The sequence below is a fragment of the Equus asinus genome, chromosome 30 (genome assembly GCF_041296235.1).
Source record: "Equus asinus isolate D_3611 breed Donkey chromosome 30, EquAss-T2T_v2, whole genome shotgun sequence".
In the NCBI taxonomy this organism is placed as follows: Eukaryota; Metazoa; Chordata; class Mammalia; order Perissodactyla; family Equidae; genus Equus; species Equus asinus.
Window position 1 is genome coordinate 21,224,308 of NC_091819.1, and position 19,524 is coordinate 21,243,831.

Sequence of the window (19,524 nt, forward strand, 5' to 3'; positions counted from 1 at the left end):
GGGGCGGCGGCGGCGGCGGCGGCGGGCGGCGGCGGAGGCAGCGGCCGCCTCTGTCCTCGGTGCGCGCCGCTCCGCTCCCTAGTGTGTTGATTCTTCCCCCAGCTGCTGCCTAATGGAGTCCAGGCGCTCGCGTCACAGGAAATGCCTATACTGCCCTCCTCACTCACTTCCGGTGGCAGGTATGGAACCTATAGGGGGCCTGTCACCCGGCACGTGCGCCGGGGGCCGGCCGGGCCGGGAGGGGAGAGAGGCCCGCGGGCCCGCAGGGACCGACCCCGACCCCGACCCCGACCCCGAGCCGAGCCGCCCCGCAGCCCGGGGCCCGGCAGCCCGGCCTCTCTGCCTGCGCCCTGGCGGGTCCGCCTCGGCGAGGAGTAAGTTTGTCACCGCCCTCCGAGGCCGGGCGTGCACAGGATGGCCGCGAGTGTGCGCGCGAGCGTGTGCGTGTGTACCCCGGTGTGACCTAGAAATGTACGGCGTGCGCAGGGACCGCAGATTCCCCAGCCCGGGCTGAGGAGGGGGCTGGAGCAGGTGGCAAGGTTTTGTCCCCAGACTTCAAGGCACAGGGTGGCGGTAGGCCCTGTCAGCTCACTTGGTGGCGACCGGGACTCAAGCCAGGATTCAAGCAGCCTCCTCGTTTTAGTGCGGAAAAACTCGAATTTCCATAGCCAGGTGCCCCACACAGCTGTGGGGCTCGGGCCATCCCAGGAGGTTTGAGGTGATGAGCACATGAGAATCTGTGCTCCACCCTGGGACGGTGAAATAATCTAGATGAGCAATATCTGATGGGGACGAGGAGTCACAAAACGACTGTGGGTGTGGAGAGGAGGGGCGGGACTTTGCTGAGGGGGTTTCACTCTTTTTTTTAACACTTGCCCAGTTCCTCCTTCTCCCTTCCAGTTGCCTCTCGAGTCACTGCCCAGCTTCGGTAGCAGTAACGTAGATCAAGCAGCTGCCTCCAAAACGTGCATCCTAAGGAGAATTCAGGCTCCACTTGAGAGCCAGGCTTGAGATTTCTAGGTGAAATGTGAGGCGTCCTTGTCACTGTGACTTACCCATTTATGTGCATGTAGAAATGCAGCAACAAAGAACTGGGCGGCATCCTGGGTGAACGGTCTACATTACCCCCTAAAAATGTTTATCTGTCTGTAGTGGGTAGCATGTGCACCTGATTGGTACAAACATTTTCTCAGAAATTAAAAAAAATCTTTCTTTGCAGTAATTTCCCTATGGAAAAAATATAGACTCAAATAATGCATCTGATATCACTGAAATTTGCAATATCAATAAAGTAACTCTGAGGCCTTTGGAGACAGTCCTTTTTAAATGTAGAAAAACAATAAAAAATGATGCTTGTGAGAAATTAGTGAAGAATCCTGAGCTGTAATGATCCTCAGACTGGAAGAAGGGAGAGGAAGACCGAGGCAGGGTCTTACAGAGGTTTGGCTTTGTAGTTCTCATCTCTTAAATATGCTTCCAGGTGGCGGTGTAATTGCAAGGTGACTCACATTCGGTGTTTGTATTCACCTGAGACAGGTCTGAGTTCCAGCTAAGGTTCATAGGGCACTGTCACTGTATCCAGCAGAGCCTGAATTGCTAGATAGTTAACACCTTCAGAAATCCCTGTTCGTATATTAACTTTAGGCAACCTTAGTCAAAGTGTTTATTGTTTATTCAAAATTTAATTTTGCCAAATAGGTTATAATAATTTATCAGGCCCGTAACAGTATTGAGGACAAGCTTCTGAATAAAGTCTATAGCTTTCATAAAGGAAGCAATGACTTAGTGGGAGCTACAGACAAGGCCTACACTTCACTGAGAAAAGTCAAACGATGAAAGGAAAGAGAAACTGGACTCAATTGCGGTCTAAACTCAATATGTGTATCCCAGCTTTTCTATTTTTTATGTGACGAGGCCTGCTGTTATTAGAATTCTGAATTTATGAAGTCCATGTGCGCGCACATTTTTCTTCATACTAAAGTACAGCTGGAGAACCTGTTAACTGAACTCTTGAGTGTTTTTATTTTTTAATTTAATTAATTAATTTTTTTAAAGATTGGCACCTTAGCTAACATCTGTTGCCAATCTTTTTTTTTTTTGTCTTCTCCCCAAAGCCCCCCAGTACATAGTTGTATATTCTAGTTGCAGGTCCTTCTGCCTGTGTTGTGTGGGACGCTGCCTCAGCATGGCTAGATGGGTGGTGCCATGTCTGCACCCAGGATCTGAACCGGCGAAACCCTAGGCCGCCGCCAAAGTGGAACGCGCAAACTTAACCACTCAGCCATGGGGCTGGCCCCTTAAGTGCTTTTAGAGCCAGGTTTCAAGTCCATTGCGGACGAATAATTCTGAAATACCAGTCTGTACACACTAGAAACCTTCAGTAACACTGTATTACCTACAGGCTGAAGTCTATCTTGCTTTCTGCACGTGGACCTCAGTCTTTTTTTTTGGCTTTATCTCTTACAGCTCCCTTAATGAACCCTTCATTACTGTCCCCCAAATGTGCTGGGCTCATTTCTCTCTGAGGGTGATCACACCCTCCCACCTTCTCTCCACCCTTCTGATTCCAGTCCATCTTTTGAGACCGGGCTCATTTGGGACCTGCTGAGGGGAGCCTTTCCTGACTCCCAGCCTCCTAGCCCTTGTGAGTATCATTTATGTAGGCCTCCAATTCTGAAGGCTGCTTGTAATGTTTTTAACTTGCTAAGCCCCTTCTTCAAGTCAGAGAGGTGACTTTCTAGACCTCTTTTCCCCTCCCCTGTTCACCTTCCTCCTGGAAAAGACTGAGGTGGATTTAGGAATAAAGGTCCAAGTTGTCTTTCAGGAAAAAGAAATTGAATTTATATTTAGGTATTTGATTCATTTTAACTTTGTTCTTGTACCGTTTCAGCAGGTCTTTCTATGAACAGCCCTGTGCTAGGTTCCAAATCAGAGGTAACTTCTGGTCCAAGAAATATTTGAGCAAAGGCTGTCAGGTATGTCACCCTCTGTCAGGGATGTTGTAAAATCGGTTACAGAGTAGACAGTTGAACTAATTGACCTCTAAGGACTTTTCAACTATAAGATGTCTGTGAACTACATAAATATGAGACTCCCAACTAGTGTATAAATGCTTTGAGGCAGGATCTGAGTACTGTTCATCTAAGCCAGGCTTTTCCAGGTTGTGGGCCATGACCCCCCATTTGTGAGTCATGAAATCAATGTTTAAATTTTTAAAAATGAAACGGAAAAATATGAAAGCATAGAAAATATCCAAGTAAGTCACCCATAGGAAGGGTAATTATAATTTTGTGAAGATTTTCTTTAAATGATAGCTACTATCTATGTTTTACAAAGTAGAATATATTTCTTCTGTAGGCCATTCTCAAAAAAGTTTGAAAAACACTCATCTAGGACAGTCCTGACTGACAAAAAGGCAACTCAAGAAATAGGTGTTACAACTGGAAGGACCCACAACTAAAAATACGCAACTATGTACCGGGGGAGTTTGGGGATAAAAAGGAAAAAAGTAAAATCTTCAAAAGAAATAGCTGTTACGAGGCTGGCTGGCCCCGTGGCCAAGTAGTTAGGTTTGAGAGCTCCGCTTCGGCGGCCCAGGGTTTCGCCGGTTTGAATCCTGGGCGCGGACATGGCACCGCTCATTAGGTCACACTGAGGCGGCATCCCACATGCTACAGCTAGAAGGGCCCACAGCTAAAATATACAACTATGTACTGGGGGGATTTGGGGAGAAAAAGCAAAAAAAAGGAAAAAAAGATTTGCAAGAATTGTTAGCTCACGTGCCAGTCTTTAAAAAAAAAAGAAATAGGTATTAGATACCTAAAGGACAGACACTTGTGCTGGACAAGGCAGTGTCTTAATTGTAAAAATCAAGAGCTATGAGATTAAAATAAGCTGAGATAGCATGGGTGTTTATAATGAAACATAAAACTAAGTTTTCACAAAAGTCATCATAAAACTAGTAGAGACTTGTTTTTCTGTGAAAGTTTAAGTTTGGTATCTCAACCTGGTACTTAGCAACATCAGTATTATTCAATTTATTAAATTTCTATTAGGAAAAGGTAATATTTAGGATCTTGGGTCTCCCTGAGGAGGGATATATCCATACTTACCCCTCTGGCTTCATTCCTAGCTTTTCTTGCTTATGGGTTCTAAAATTAGCAAGCTGGACTTGTTGGACTTGAGCAGGCTCGAGAGCATTGAGGAAAGAGCACACTTCTCGAGTCAGAACATTTAGTCAGCTGGTTGACCTGGGGCAAGTCATTGTACCTGCTGCCTGGCAGTCACTTCAGCTTTTAAGTGGGGATAATGACACAGGCCTACCTGCCTCGTGGGGTGGATGTGTGAGTCAAAGGAGATGACAAACATAACAAACATTTGGAAAAGTACTATGTTGAAAGGTTTTAAAATATAGTTTAAATTCAGCATCATTTCCAGAAGGATTTAAGGCACCTGAGTGCAAAGATGTAAGACGGCTGTATCCTTATTAATATTTCTGGGCTGTGGACTCTGTAGTTACTTTTTTACCCAGCTCTGCCCCTCAGCTGTGCACCTCCAGGCAGACAGCTCCGAATGTCGTACTTCATACTGGTCTTCCGTGAGTGGGGAGTTTCCAGTACCTGGGTAACAGAGTGAAGGGCACAGCAGTCTGCCCGTTCTACCTGCTGTTCATGCATGTCTTTCCAGCGCTTGCTTCTTTCCCCTTTCTACAAACATCCCGTTCATGCCATGAGCATTCGGGACCCTCCTGTAAGTGGGGTAGGGGTGGTGCGCCAGGTGGATCTCAGTGCAAAGACAGGACTCCTGCGTTGTCACAGGAGCCTCCACAGGCAGAAACGCACAGGTAGACGTATTCACCTTCCTCTCAGCTGAAGAGGCTGCTCAGGAGCCCTCTCAAGCTGTTCCTGAGACCCATTTGGTGTAAATAACAGTGTCCCAGGAAACTTTCTGAAGAAACTGAAATAAACCAAGGAAACCAGATTGTTCTTTTTCCACCACACAGCTGGGGTTGACTGCTTGGAGTAGCTTGTACTTGCTGCACTCACTTTGGCAGTGGGTCACATTAAAAAAATGCATGTAACGCTAAACTGTGTGCAAAGATATTCACTGAAGCATTGTGTATGAGCACAAAAAATGTGGTAATCGCGCTGATGTGGAGATATTCTCAAGATATGTTATTAAGTAAAAATATGCATGTAACAAAACTGTGCATAATAATCGTTTTGGTAAATAAATGACTATATATGCATACATTATTTTTTCTGGTAGGATAGAAAAGCATAAACAGTGATTTACCTTTGGGTGGAAGGACTGGGAGGGTGGTTCTTATTTTTTTCCATTCGATACTTTTCTTCGGTGTTTGCATTTTCTAACTATATATAGGTATTTTTTTAAGTGTCAACTGGGGTTATTTGAATTTTGCTTTTTTTTTGTATTAATATATGTGATGTTTTTAAAGCACTCATGTTTTTTAAAGTATGCTCAAAAACCATCAAAATATTCATGAGAATTTAACCATAATAAAAACATGCCAGATAAAGCAGTGTTGTGCATATTTAATTGACATTAAATATATTTGTTTGTTTAAAATCTCCTTTCCTTTACCTGCACATCCTGTTCTCAGACCGCTAACTCTGCACAAACTCACCCCCATCTCTTGTTTGGTTAAATTCATCTGGGGAATAAAGGGCAAAAAGACATTCATATTTATTAACTTTGAAAAGTAGATAAATAATTAATAGCCCCTGGAGTCCCTGCATGGTAGACAATAAGCCCTGTGGGCAGTCTTCCTCATTCTCAGTTTCATATATGCTGTTCATCCCTCTGGCATTATGATAATCATAAATAATAATCAATAGTAAAACCCAATTATGATTGTTAACCACAAAAAAAATCTAATTATTGTGAGAAAAGATGTTTTCTGAATATGTATACACAGCTCATATAGAAGTAATGGTCTAACGGCTAGACTTTTAAAAATTAAAAATTTTAAAGACTAGTAGGTAATTATTCATAAAGTTTAAAAAGCTGTTGAAAAGGTCCCTGGACTTGGTTAATTTTTTTTAATTTTAAAATTGTAATGTTTCCTGAATAATAATAAATTTATAGGCGAATGTGAAACATTATAAAGCTGTACCCTAATTAAAAAAAAAAGTAGTTGGCTGACTGAGCGCATGAATGCCAGTCATTAACAACAAAAGAGCAAAACAGTAGCTCTTAGCTTCTTTCTGTGGCTTGTGGAGCAGTGCTTGGCTAAATCAGGACTGACAATCTTTGGGACTTGCTGGTTCCTTTAGTACTAATGGGGTTTGTGTCTTCACACACAGGAGCAGCCTTCCCATGTACATTTCTGAAACAGAAGGATGTCCACTTTCCTGCTGCCTCAGAACATCTTTTTCTCTATCCCCCAATTATTGACAAATATTATGGAAATAGATATAAATAGATGTGTTCATAAGGCTTAGCCACAGAGTTTCAACAATGCTGTGCTTTTCATTTTGTTTCCTAGTGTTCCCCCCTTCCATTCTTTCTTTCCTGTGATGCCACATGTCCACAGCAGAGCTTCTGTAATAATAAAATACTATTAAGAGCTAACACTTAGCAGGCATTGTTTTAAGTTCTGTAGATATATTGTACAATTTTAATCTTCTCATCAACCTCATGAGTTATGTTCTGTTATTACCCCCATTTTACAGATGGTAAACCGAAGCACAGAAAACTAGGGGTCACATAGCTGGTGTGTGGGAAAGCTGGGTGCTCAGCCCCTGCACCATACTACTCTTCAGAGACAGCCGGTATCAGTCCGAAAAGTCCCTGTTGTTTAAATTCCTAGGGGTCAAAAGAAGAAATGGAGTCAGTCCTATAAATTAATTTCTGAACTGTGCCCTTTTTGTGTATAGGAAACCTTGGTCCCTCACCTTGGAAGCGCTCATCTTTCATCAGCCTAATTAGTAGTAGATAAGTGAGCCCATGAGGGACAGTAAAAGATTTTCCTTCCTCCAGAAGTTACCACAGAGAGGGCCTGAAAGCTTGTTATCAAAGATACGTTTTTCCAAGAAGTCCTTGCTGAAATGCAGCATTTTGCCTGGAAGGGGTAGCACACTAAGCTGGGTGTAGCCTGGAGATTTGTTTATCAATTTAGCAGATTTCACCTTGAAATGGTGAGTGAGGGCCAGAAGGAAGGGGTGAGTTTTCTTTCCCTGTGAACTGAGAAAGCTCCAAACCCAGAGGGCCTCCAGGGAGACACCTTAAGTCAAGAGGCCCTCGCCAGCTTATTTGTGCGCCCACTTGTATCCATCTAATGAAGGTCTAACTGTGTAAGCCTAGGCTAGTCTAGGATCCTGGAATAAGAAAGAGCCAGACTGATTTCTGCAGGAATTCCTGCTTGATTACTTGATTCCATTAGCAGCTCCAGCCAGGTCAGCTGGCAAAGGCAGCCACAGGTACCTAACTGAGATGAGGCTGCATAGCATCAGCTTAATATCGAGGGATAAGACAGGAAGGGTCAGCTCTGGGGGGCTGCAGGAGCTTCTGTGAAGGGTCTGCTCTTTGAGGAAGGGTGGCCAGGCTGCTAAAGACTTCACACTGGCATATACCCCAAAGAATATGTGGAAATGATTGCTCTGCCATATCGGGCCCCTAGTAAATGTTTCTTTTTTAACTGCTTCTCCGGGAGTAGGCACACTGTCTCCTATGCTGGTCAGTGTGCAGACGTGGCATGGGTTCTCCTCTGTGTCAGAGACTGCGTGGGTAATGAGTGAACGGCCAAGATGACTTCTTGAGGTCCTTGTAGCCTAAGGGTTCAATGTTCATGGTTTCCACTGTCACTACATAATATTATTTGATTAGGTTGGGGAGGGGTAGAAGAGAGGAGTCATAAATAGTCCCGAAGCATAAAACCTTGGCTATGCTATCACTTTAAAAAATGTTTTATTGTGCAAGATTTTAAACATACGCAAAGGTAGAGTATAGTACAGCAATTCCCACGTGCCCACCATCCAGCAGCAACAGTCATCAACTCCTCTGCTCTTTATCTACTCTCCCTCCTCTGAGTATTTTGAAGCCAATCCGAGATATTATTTTATTTATAGCCTATGTATTTATGCTTCAGAATATAGCTCTAAAAGATAAGAGCTCTTTTTGAAAACGTTGCCACAATACCATGATTACACCTAAAAAACTAATAATGCCTTAATTATCATCACATATGCAGTAAGTGTTCAAATTTCCCCAACTGTCTCACAAATTCTTTTTTAACAGTTGGCTCATATGAAGCAAGGTCCAAATAGGGTCCACACATTGCGTTTGGTTGATATATTTCTAAATTCTCTCTTTTTTAGGAAACACTTTTATTAAAGTATAATATAGAGAGAGGAGTGCACAAATCCTTAAGTGTACAACTCAGTGAATTTTTTTCCTGTGAAACCACCACCCATGCCATGAAATAGAACATTACCAGGACCCCACTAGGATCTTAGTGTAGCTTTAATTTGCATTTCTCTGATGACTAATGATGTTGAGCCCTTTTTAAATATTTTTGGGGGCCATTTGGATATTCTCTTTTATGAAGTGCCTTTTAAAGTCTTTTGCTCTTCCCACCTTTTGAAATTGTATTTCCTTTGTCTTATTGATTTGTGGAATTCTTTATATATTCTGGATATGAGTCCTTTGTTGGATATATGTTCTGCAAATTTCTTCTCCCAATGGGTGCTTTGCTTTCACTCTCTTAATGGTGTCTTGATGAGCAGAAGTTCTTAATGAAATCCAATACATCATTATTCCCTTTATGCTTTGTGCTTTTCATGTCCTACTTTAGAAGTCATTTCCTGTCCTCAAGGGCATGAGGATATTCTCCTAAGTTATGCTCTGGAAGTTTCACTGTTTTGCCTTTCCAATTTATGTCTACACTTCTTCCCGAATTTAGTGTTGTGACTGGTGTGAGATAGGGGTCAAGGTTCATTTGTTTTTCCATGTGGATATCCAGATGACCAAGTGCCATTTTGAAACGACTGTCTTTCCCACTCTGTCCTGTGTTGACACCATTATCATAAATTAGAGGCTTGTACATATGTAGGTCTTTTTCTAAACTCTCTTTCTTCTATCAGTCTATGTGTATATCTTTTTACTTTAATTGACAAAGTTTGTGCTACTGCCATGCTGACTTAATTGCTGTAATTTTATAATAAGTTTTGCCATCTGGTAGTGTACATCTTTCAGCTCTGTTTTTTCCTTCAAGATTCTCTTGGCCATTCTTGGCCCTTTGCATTCTGTAGAAAAAATAGAATCATCTTGTCAGTTTCCACAAAAAGTTGCTCAGATTTTGACTGGAACTGAATAAAATTTATAGATCGATTTGGGGAGAACAAGTATCTTTATATAATATTCAATCTTTGTGTCTGGGAATATGGAATATTTCTCCATTTATATAGGTCTTTTAAAACTTTTCTTAGTATTGTATCTTGATCTTCTGGCTAGGTCTTACATGTCTTTTATTAGATTTATTCCTATATATTGGATGCTTTTTGATGCTAATGTAAATGGTATCATGTTTAAAATTTCATTTTCCTCTTCCTGTCCTAATGTTAAGACTACTGACAGATACTTCATTATCAAAGATAGATTTAAAAAGTCCATATCAGAATTATTCTTTAGTCTTGAATTTAGCATGTTTTTACAGATTTTACTTGTTTTCCACTTACAAATAATTTCGCAATACATCTGGTCTTTCATTCTTTTACAGGATCATATTTAAACCCTCCCTTTGGAAGAATCGGGAAGAGGGTGGCTCCAGAAGTCTGTTTAGGTGAGAAACGAAGGATTCTCCTGGGAAGAACACATCCTAAGGGAGTGGGAGCCAGGCCGGACCCACTTGACCTTGTAACGGTCTCCCACCTTGAAGGAGGGAGACCGTGTAGTGTCTTACTCATTTGTCTTCTAGCCTGGGTGCCCAGGGACTCATGTCTCAGTCCTTTGGAGGATGGTGTGAGAAGAGAGGACTGCAAGTAAAAAAATGTAAAGAACTCTTTTACTGGTAATTTCAGAAAACACGGGACATAAGCTGTACTGCTTTGTGATCCCTTTGATATCATATTACAAAAGGACGGCATTGTCTCTCATCTTATGTCAGAACTCCTGTAGCTTTGGCACTCTGTGGCAGGACCTACCAGAGGCTTCCCCAGTGCCAGTAGGAGCAGTGGTAGTAGGAATAATAGCTTACATGTTTAGTGCATGCTGTGTGCTAGGGACTAGTCTAAGCCTTTTATAAGTGTTAAGTCATTTAATCATCACAACCACCCCTGAGGTGGGTTAGATAATATTACTCTTATTTTACAAGGGCAGAAACTGAGGAACAGAGAGGCAAGATAACTTGCCCCTGGTCACCCAGCTCACAAATGGCAAAGCTGGGATTCAAGTCCAAGCTGGTAGGCACCAGAGCCCATGCTCTTAACATTATATAGCCTCTCAGGTGGCAGCAGCAGCAGATGGGGGCCAGAGGAGGAGAAAGGAATAAACTGGGGTCCCTGCAGGCTGTCTGGCCAGAGAGCCGACTGTGCTTGCTTTCCAGCACCTGTGAGCCATCCCTTGAGGCCTCTGAGAAGTCTCTTGGGATGGGAGTAGGGGCTGCTTCAGTGGGGTCTCGGGGCTAAATTAGCAATTAAGGTCAAGAGAAGTGAAACCTAGGTGAGGGCATCATAATTTGATCTTTAGATCAGATTTTACAGACTTAAGAAACATTACATTGGTTTGTTTTTCAACTTTTATCACCTTAAAATTTCCTTGGAGTAAGTGGAATCATGACTTCTGGTCTGTTCTTTCTCTAAGGTGACAGGCGCATCTATATTTAGACCAATAGTCATGCTTCTGTGGTGATGGATCAGTGTGTGCCTCCAAAAATGGCTGCGCATTGAAATAATAACACGTGGATCTTTAGGAACAGAGAAACCATCAACATGGTAGATTTGATGCACACACATTAGAGGGACTTCCATACAAATTTACTTATTAAGCAGATAAACTAACATCTGTGCTAGGACCATACATAGCCACTTGGGCAAGTGTCCATGGGCTCATGTAAGCAAGCCGACTTGGATTCTGCCATGTCACAAACAGAAGGAATTTAGGGCTTCACAGGCCTAAAGCATGAAAACCATTCATTTTGATGACAAAAACCACAACCTGGGATTTTCTTTAACCCTGTCCTTTCTCTCACCTCCCGCATTTTGGCTGTCACTAAGCTCCACTGATCTATACTTTTTCAGGTCTGTCTCCTCTCTTCCCTCTCCATTACCACTACTGGTTGGGATCCTTGACATTTTTGCACCTGGACTGGACAATAAGCTCCTGAATACTTTGTTCTTTTCTCTAATTAGTTGCCTTCACTGCCCCTAAAGTTATCTTTATAAGGCATAACACCATCAAGTCACTTTCCTACTTAAAAATATCTCCAGGGCTCCTACTGCTTAGAAGATTTAACCAGTGGCCAGAGACTGGTGTACCAGGCTCCTTGAGAACTGGCTCTTGCCTCTGTTTCAGGCCCCAGCTCCTTCATTCCTTCACCTGTGGACCAACGGTTCCAGACCTGCTGGGACTTTTGGAAGCCATGCTCTCCCTTCAGACTTGGTGCCTTTGTGGTGATGTTTCTCAGCAGGGGGCCTTCCCTGCCACCCCTCTTCTCACCTTTGCCCTCTTGGCCAACTCTTAAGTTTCCTTAGAGATGGCCCTCATACTCCTCTGGGGTAGAAGGCTGGTACACTTCTATAGCATTTCTCTCCCCCTACTGCACTGTCTGAATGTGTCTTTCCCGGTAGTCTGTGGAGTCCTTGAAGGAGGATTTCACTCCTCATTGTGTTCCCGCTGTGCACCAGAGGCACTTCACAGCTATTTGCTGGATGGATTCTTCATTCATCCAACCATCCATTCATTCTCTCGACTAGTATTTATCCAGCACTTGTTGTATGCGGGGCACTGTTCTAGCTGCTGGAAATAGGCCATGAACAAGACACAAAATCTTTATTTCCATGGGGCTTATATTCTAGTGAGGGGAGACAGGCAATAAGGAAAGAGATAAACAGGAAGTAAATCAGGTGGTGCGAAGCGCCAGGCCGAGAATTAAAGTAGGGTCATGTGACATGGAGCGCGTGGGTGAATAGTTTATATCGGATGGGCAGAGAGGGCCTCTCCGAGGGACACCCTGGAGGCTGAGAGCTGAATGAGCGACCCTTGTGAAGGTCAGGGGAAAGAGCATTCCAGGCAGAGGGCACAGATGATACCAAGGCCTTAGGGTAAGAATGAGCTGGCTTGGAATAAATACTGGTACCTAAAGCCAGGGCAGTAACGGCACCATGAAGAAAATGCCATAAGAGACAGAGCTGAAGAGATAGAGCATAGCTGGTTTAGGAGTCGAAGGTAATTCATCCTTTAAAACATACTAGATACTTACTGGCAGCTGCTAATAGCAAAATTAAAAGGGCTTGTTGTTCACAACTGATGCGCGAAAGCACTTAAGAGTGAAGGTGCCGAATGCCCCTCCCCACTTCACCTGCGGGCAGGCTCTCTGTCAGGAAGGCCTGTGTGGAGAAGCTGCCCGGTTACAATTCACTTGGCTTTCTGTTCTTCTTTGGGCTTTCAGTTTGCCCAAGCCACGCAGTTAATATAACCACCAGAAGGTGAACACTTTCATTTGCTCCGAAATGTGGCTGTTTTTAACCTGTACAGTAGGGAAAGGCCCTTAATTGACCCATCCCTCATTATTTTCCAGCTTAATATTTTTCATTCCCTTCCTGTGCTCCCTTAAAAAAAAGGTACCGTGTCTGAAATCCTGTGTGCTTTTGTGCAGGGCGAGCCGTGTGCTCATGTCCACACGTGGGTCACGGCCGAGGGTTGTGTAACAAGAGCCGCGCCGAGGATAGTTGGCTCATGCAGAAGGCCACGATGTGGCAGCTACAGAGCTCATCGCAGGTAGGCTGAGCATGAACTCGAAAAGCAAGAGTCGTGGCTCAGGGCTGCCTGTTGGTCAGCTTTGTTTTCTGACTCACTGTTCCCTTGAAACCCTGGGTTTGGGTTCGAAAGACCCAAGAGAGTTCTGTTTCATAGAAGAGTGCTCCCTGCCACAGTCATGATATACTGGAGATATACAATTTTTATTTTCCCCAGTGGGTGGGTAGCTATCACAGAGGAGATCTGATCTGGCCTGATAACAGTGTTCACATTCTTGTGGTTATGTTAACCAAGTGGCTTGGCCACACCAAGGCCATGTCTAGACAGCGTAATAGACGCTGCTATGGCACAATGGTCTATTTTTTGTGGGTTTCCCCCCTTTTAATTCTGTTCCTGGTTATTCTTGTGGGAATTGGCCATCTAGAAAACTGATTTAACCTTACAGTGTAATGATTTAGGATTGAAAGGAATTTGGACCTGTAAACTTTTCAGACAAGGTAACTGAGGCCCAGGATGGTTAGGTGTCTTGCCCAGGCACAGAGTGGGTTGGCGTCAGAGCTAGGTCTGAGAGTCTTGGTTTCCTGACTTCCACGGTAGTTCTATTCCCAGTCACACTGCCTTCAGTCATTAAAGGAAGCTAGCAAAGTGGCAACCTAATGACTGTTTGGGGTTTTTTTATGCTAATAGTCCGTATTTAAAAATTGGGAAATTGTCCATAGGAATCTGGATTTCTGGTTTCTCCAAAAAGACTTTGGCCCAGACTTCTGCAAGACTAACTTTTGGCATTAATGGTGGCTTCCACCTTTGTACAGCTTCTGTGCTCTCCAGTTCATCACAGTCTCCACTGCTCCATGTTGCCTCCCAAATGTTGAGATTGACTGTCAGCTGCCATTTATGGTCAAACGTGTGCTGTTATATTTTTGATAGTAGAATTAAGAGGAAAGTGAGCTATTTCTCATACTCATGTCTCTATAAAAGGTGGGCTCTATTTCAAGAAGAATGGATATTTTAAAAAGCAAAGTATTTCAGGGCCAAAGGAATACAACTCAAGATAGTATTATGAAACAAATCTATTTGGTACTTCTAGGCACTGGAAGTTACAACTGTGGTGTTAGACTCTTAATACCATAATCAAAAGAACACTGGCTGCGTCTTTTTGCCATGAGATTGTGGTATATGTTTGATAAATTTTGAAAGGAGATTTTCATAGCATGAAGTGGAGAAAAGTGGAATAAAGAGAGAAAATGGACCCTTCTCTCCCCTTGCCCCATGGGAGACCTGTTAAACATGAGGTCGGTTTGTTTAGACACTGAGTCAAGTTGTCCAGAAGATGGTGCGTTAAGAACTCTTCATGTTGACTTTCAGCAGGATTCTTTCGAACCATTCTGCTGTGATCTGATCATATGGCAGCAGAGCAAGTGGGGAAGTCGGAACTGAGAGTTCCTCTGCCCTTTGCTGAAATAGCAGTGAAATTGCTTAAAGGAAATGCACTATATTGTTCTGAGAAATAAATTGTAAATAGGCAACGCCCAAAATGTACCACACTTGCGGTTCCTCGAATAACAGCTGCCGTGCTTTACCTCCCCCATATTGGGAATAGTACCATTTACACACTCATTTCTACCTGTCAAATTTTTTCTGGTCTCTGCTTCTAGCTATCCTTCAGCTCTACCAACTAGTATTTCTTTTGTGAAGCCAGGAGGCTTCATAAAGGTTAAAAACAATTGAGGCATCTTGTGTTGAAGATAATTGAAGTGTCATGAACCTTCTGGGGAGCAGAAGAACTAGTTCTCTCTTGTTTCTATTGGTTCAGTCTGTTTGCTTTTCTGGTACCCGTGGCTGAAGCTTGGGCCGGGAGGCCTGCGGAGGAGTGTTTCCGCTGGAGTTTCGACAAGCACAGCCATTCGTCACTGCCTCGGAAGCTGCTTGGCCACACAGGTAAGGAGGGCTCCCTCATGGGAGGGATAATTATGGTCAGTGACCTCTGAGCTTTTAGCTTGGCCTTACTCTGCACCCAAACCCCTGTCTGATTCAGGAAGTCTTCTATTTTTGTGTGCGCACATCAATGATTTCCTTACTTGCTTTATAGAAGGGAAACAGCCTCAGGGACTGGTGAGGTGACAAGATTCTGAATCAAGCCTTTTGCCTGGCCAAGCGCATGGCTTGGAGGTGGAGCCTCCGTGGAAGAGGGATTAAGTAGAGGGAGGAGTCGCTGTCATTAGGATACCAAACGAATGGCTAAACCAAACAGAACCGCCCACCTCCCTCTGACTCGCTCACCCAAAGCATGATTAAGCTGGAGGGGGCCGTGGCGGGCAGGTGTTTGATTCAGTGAGGTGGGGCCGGAATCCTTTCTGTTCCCACCCCCCAAGACCCCATCAGCTGCTCCTTTTCCCTGAAGACCTAGAAATCTGGGAATCTCAAGATGCACCTTGACCAGTGAAGTCTGTCTTGTACTTGCGAAACCCTTGTCTTTTGTATGGCCTAATGAAGTAGAACTTGTGGTGGGTGGCGAGACTTTGCAGGGGTTTGGGGGGCCTCTTTGACTTTCCAGGGATCTAGTGGGTCCAGGATTGTCCAGGAGTCACTGAACAGTGACGGGAGGGCAGGCCTGTCATTGACCTGGCCTCCTTGAGGTGGACAAACTCAGAGCAGGTTGGGGTGGTGCTCGATGGCCCTCCCCCTGGCTCAGTCTGACCCTCCTCAGGGAGGGCGTTCCCTTTGAAACGATGCGGGGTAGAGTGTGATTAGCGTTATGAGAGATTCTTTCTGTTCCATACCTCTTATATCACGTATAATAGGATAATGGGGAGAAAAATCTCCATTGCCATTCCAGTGTTGGCCACATCAAAGCAACAGTTATTATACCAGTCATGGTCAGCTTAATGCAAATCCCTATATAAACATCGTTTTATCCCTTTTTATTTTTAAATGAAGCATTTGACTTGTATATTATGTTTGAAACATGAAACATAATGCATGGTCATATTGGAATATGAATACTACCTATGTTTCATAATAACTGGCATTTTTACTATGTGTATGGCACCACAGGTGTATCATTTTAAATTGTGTATACAGCATTTAAGATGTATAGTGACTTAAATAATTACTGTTGCTTCATGTGGCCTATATAGGATGTACCAGTTTAGCAGTGAGATCATTCAAATCACATACAAAGCTTGCCTTAATCTGCCTGTCAGAATTTATAGAAATCACAAATCCTGAGTAGTATTTATTTACTTTATTTATTTTTAAAGATTTTTAATTTTTCCTTTTTCTCCCCAAAGCCCTCCAGTACATAGTTGTGCATTTTTTAGTTGTGGGTCCTTCTAGTTGTGGCATGTGGGATGCCGTCTCAGCATGGCCTAATGAGTGGTGCCATGTCCGTGCCCCGGATCTGAACCAGTGAAACCCTGGGCCGCCAAAGCGGAGCATGGGAACTTAACCACTCAGCCACGGAGCTGGCCCCCTTAAGTAGTATTTAAATATCAATAACGTTGCCCGTGAAATGTTGAACTCTTTTCTTACCTCCTCCCCTCTCCTCACACCACTCCTGACCCCCTTCCACAGGCCTGGCTTCGATACACGTAGGAAAGTTCCATCCATGAAAAGCACCAATTTGTAGTGGGCCTGAACCCTTCCTTGGACCCAGGGCCAGAAATGGATGTGGTCCAGGGAACAGCCTCGACAAGTGCCAACTGGGACATGTGGCAAAGATTCTCCTTTCTTTTTGACAGTCTTCAGCTGTGCCCTCCCAGGGAAGAGGCTTGCTCATTCTGGAGCCACGGTCATTGTCCTCTCCTTGCACAAGGCTGTGTTGTAACTGCTTCAACATCCCCCTTCCACAGGGACGCATGTTGGTGATCCAAGAAGATACAGGATGAGGCTTGCCATGGGCGGCACCTGGAGTCCTCCACGGGATATCGGCTCCACTAGAGCCAGGTGTGTGGTGCCAGCAAGGCCGCCTGCGCCTGGTCCCTGGAGGAGGAGCAGTGTAATTACCCCTGGGCGGCAGCCTGAAGGCTGTGGTGGCAGACAGCCCACTCCCTGCTCTCAAGCATGGAGGGTGAATGTCCTCTGGGTCCGCAGCTCTAGACGACAGCCAGGTCTGGCCTGGTGAAGGACGTGTGTGTGAGGGGTCCAGCTGGAAGTGAGGAAGAGACTATGATGTTAAAGGTTAAGTAGGAAGAGCTACTCATACAGTATTGGATTTTCTCTTCTAAAGCAAGGATCGCCCTAACTGAGCCCTTTTCTGGTGTGTGTCCTCCTCTTGCCTTCGCCCCTCCTCTGGTCTCCCCAGTGAGGAGGAGAGGCAGCCCTGGCTGCCCAAAGTAGCCTCACGGCTGGGAGGACGGACTCCGCCCAGCCGTTTTTATGGTTCCTGTGCGAAATTTAACTGCGCTTTACAAGAGCTTCTCCAGAGGTCAGAGGGTACCCAACTGAAAGGGAATCTATATTCTGGGAATTTAATATTTTTCCCTGCAGCTCCCCTTATCCCTCCCCCGCCAACCCTAAAGAGAAGAGATATTGGGCCAAAGGGCCAAACAGTCCTATTTAGTGATCTCGCCGTCTCATTTCCAACCAGGCACTTTTCCCTTCTTGTAACTTTCCAGTTTTATAGAGAACAGTAAAGCCTGTGCCTGCGTGGATTGTGGAAAGCTCTGGGCTGCTCTGAAAGAAATGGACATGCCTCAGCACTTGACTGTCCTGATGCGTAACCTGTACTGTGGACAAGAAGCCGCGGTCAGGACAGAGTATGGAGAGATGGGATGGTTTCCTTTAGGCAAAGATGTCAGACAAGGGTGCATTTAATCTCCTCATCTGTTTCATCTGTACGCAGAACATATCATACGAAAGGCTGGGCTAGACTCAGATGAAGGAAGAATGAAAACTGGTGGAAGAAATATCAACAATCTAAGATATGCAGATGATTCTGTTTTACTGGCAGAAACAGCAATGACTTGAAACGACTTCTGATAAAAGTGAAAGAAGAAAGCGCAGGAGCAGGACTGCATTTGAACATCAGGAAGACAAAGATCATGACTACAGAAGAACTGTATGACTTTAACGTAGACAGTGAAGATATTGAAATTGTTCAAGATTCTGTTTACCTTGGTTCTGTTATCAATTTAGCTGAGACTGCAGTGAAGAAATCAAGAGAAGACTGACTCGGAAGGGCAGCAATGAAAGAATTAGGAAAGATCATCAAGTGTAAGGAAGCGTCCTTAGAGACCAAGGCCAAGGGTATCCACACCCTCGTGTTCCCAGTTACTAAGTAGGGTGCCAAAGCTGGACAGTGAAGAAGGCTGACAGGAAAAATACTGATTGATTTGAAGTGTGGTCTTGGAGGAGAGCCCTATGGATACCCTGGCCTGCCAGAAAGAAGAAGTGGGTCCCAGAGCAAGTTAAGCCTGATCTATGGCTGGAGGCAAAAATGATAAAACTGAGGCTGTCCTACTTTGGGCTCATCATGAGAAGGCAGGATTTTTTGGAAAAGACAATAATGCTGGGAAAAGTAGAAGGCAGCAGGAAAAGAGGAAGAGCAAATATGAGATGGATTGACTCCATAAAGGAAGCCATAGTCATGGGCCCGCAGGAGCTGAACAGGGCTATGAGCACAGGACACTGTGGACATCACTTATTCCTGGGGTCGCCAGGAGTTCCAACCGACTGGACAGCACGTAACAACTTTCCAGTCGTAATTTGAGGAATACTATTGCTAACTCTGACACCTGGTGGTCATTTCAAAAACTGCACTCTGGGAGGCTTGAACATCCACTTTTTATCATTAATTGCTTTAGTTTTTCCAGTTTCAGTGTAAATAAAATGTACTTTATAAATTAGTCATGATTGTTAATTGAATTATTTTTAAGTAAAACTCTTGCAGATGCATTCCACAGAATACATTGGGGTAGAACATTTCTGTAAAGACAGACCAGAGACTGGATGTTGTGGTCCTTAGAGGACCCTTCAGTTTTGTATGAGATCTGTCTTAAACAGAGAGGATGTATGACTTTAATGCTTGTAGCTGATGCGCCCCACCTGGGCAGGAGGCCCAGAAGTGCAGGATGTTCTCCAGGCTCCTACCCGCCCTCTCCTCCCCCGGCTTGGTGTCCAGGGCCCTCTGGCTCTTTCGTGTGTTTTGAGGGAGTTGAGTACAGCTGCTCCTACTCTGATCTTGTTTTCTGACAGCGGTGGAGGAGCCCGGCTGCTCAGAAGCAGCTGGTCCTGAGGAGTCATCTAGCCAGAGTGTGAAGCCAGGAGAAGTTCCCAGCTCCCCTGAGTGAAGGAAGCAGTATTCCCTCCATCAGATGTGGGCTGCCCGCCTCCCACGGTCATGCTCAGTGGAGGGCTCAGGTGGAGAGCCAAACCCGTGTTCAGGTTTCTGATGCCTGGCAGGTGTGAGGCCGCCAGGAGCTGAGTTCCACAAGGCAGGGTGAGGCCACTCAGGGTGAGGCGGATGCTCCCCGTGTTCTAAGATCAGAGAGCAGGGCTGGGGGCCAATGCGGCCTGCGGCTGGCTGGCAGGAGAGCTAGGTCTGATGAAAGCAACCACCTTTGACTACCTTCTCTATGCCTCTTACTG

At 44.6% G+C, this 19,524-nt stretch overlaps 1 long non-coding RNA gene across 1 annotated transcript; it reads left to right on the plus strand.

The window, feature by feature from the left end:
• The first annotated feature begins 12,834 nt into the window (after positions 1-12,834).
• LOC139042544 (uncharacterized) lies at positions 12,835-16,797 on the plus strand. The gene is made up of 3 exons (XR_011499349.1): positions 12,835-12,957; positions 14,750-14,874; positions 16,788-16,797. It is a non-coding gene; the product is annotated as an uncharacterized lncRNA (long non-coding RNA).
• The last annotated feature ends 2,727 nt before the right edge of the window (positions 16,798-19,524 follow it).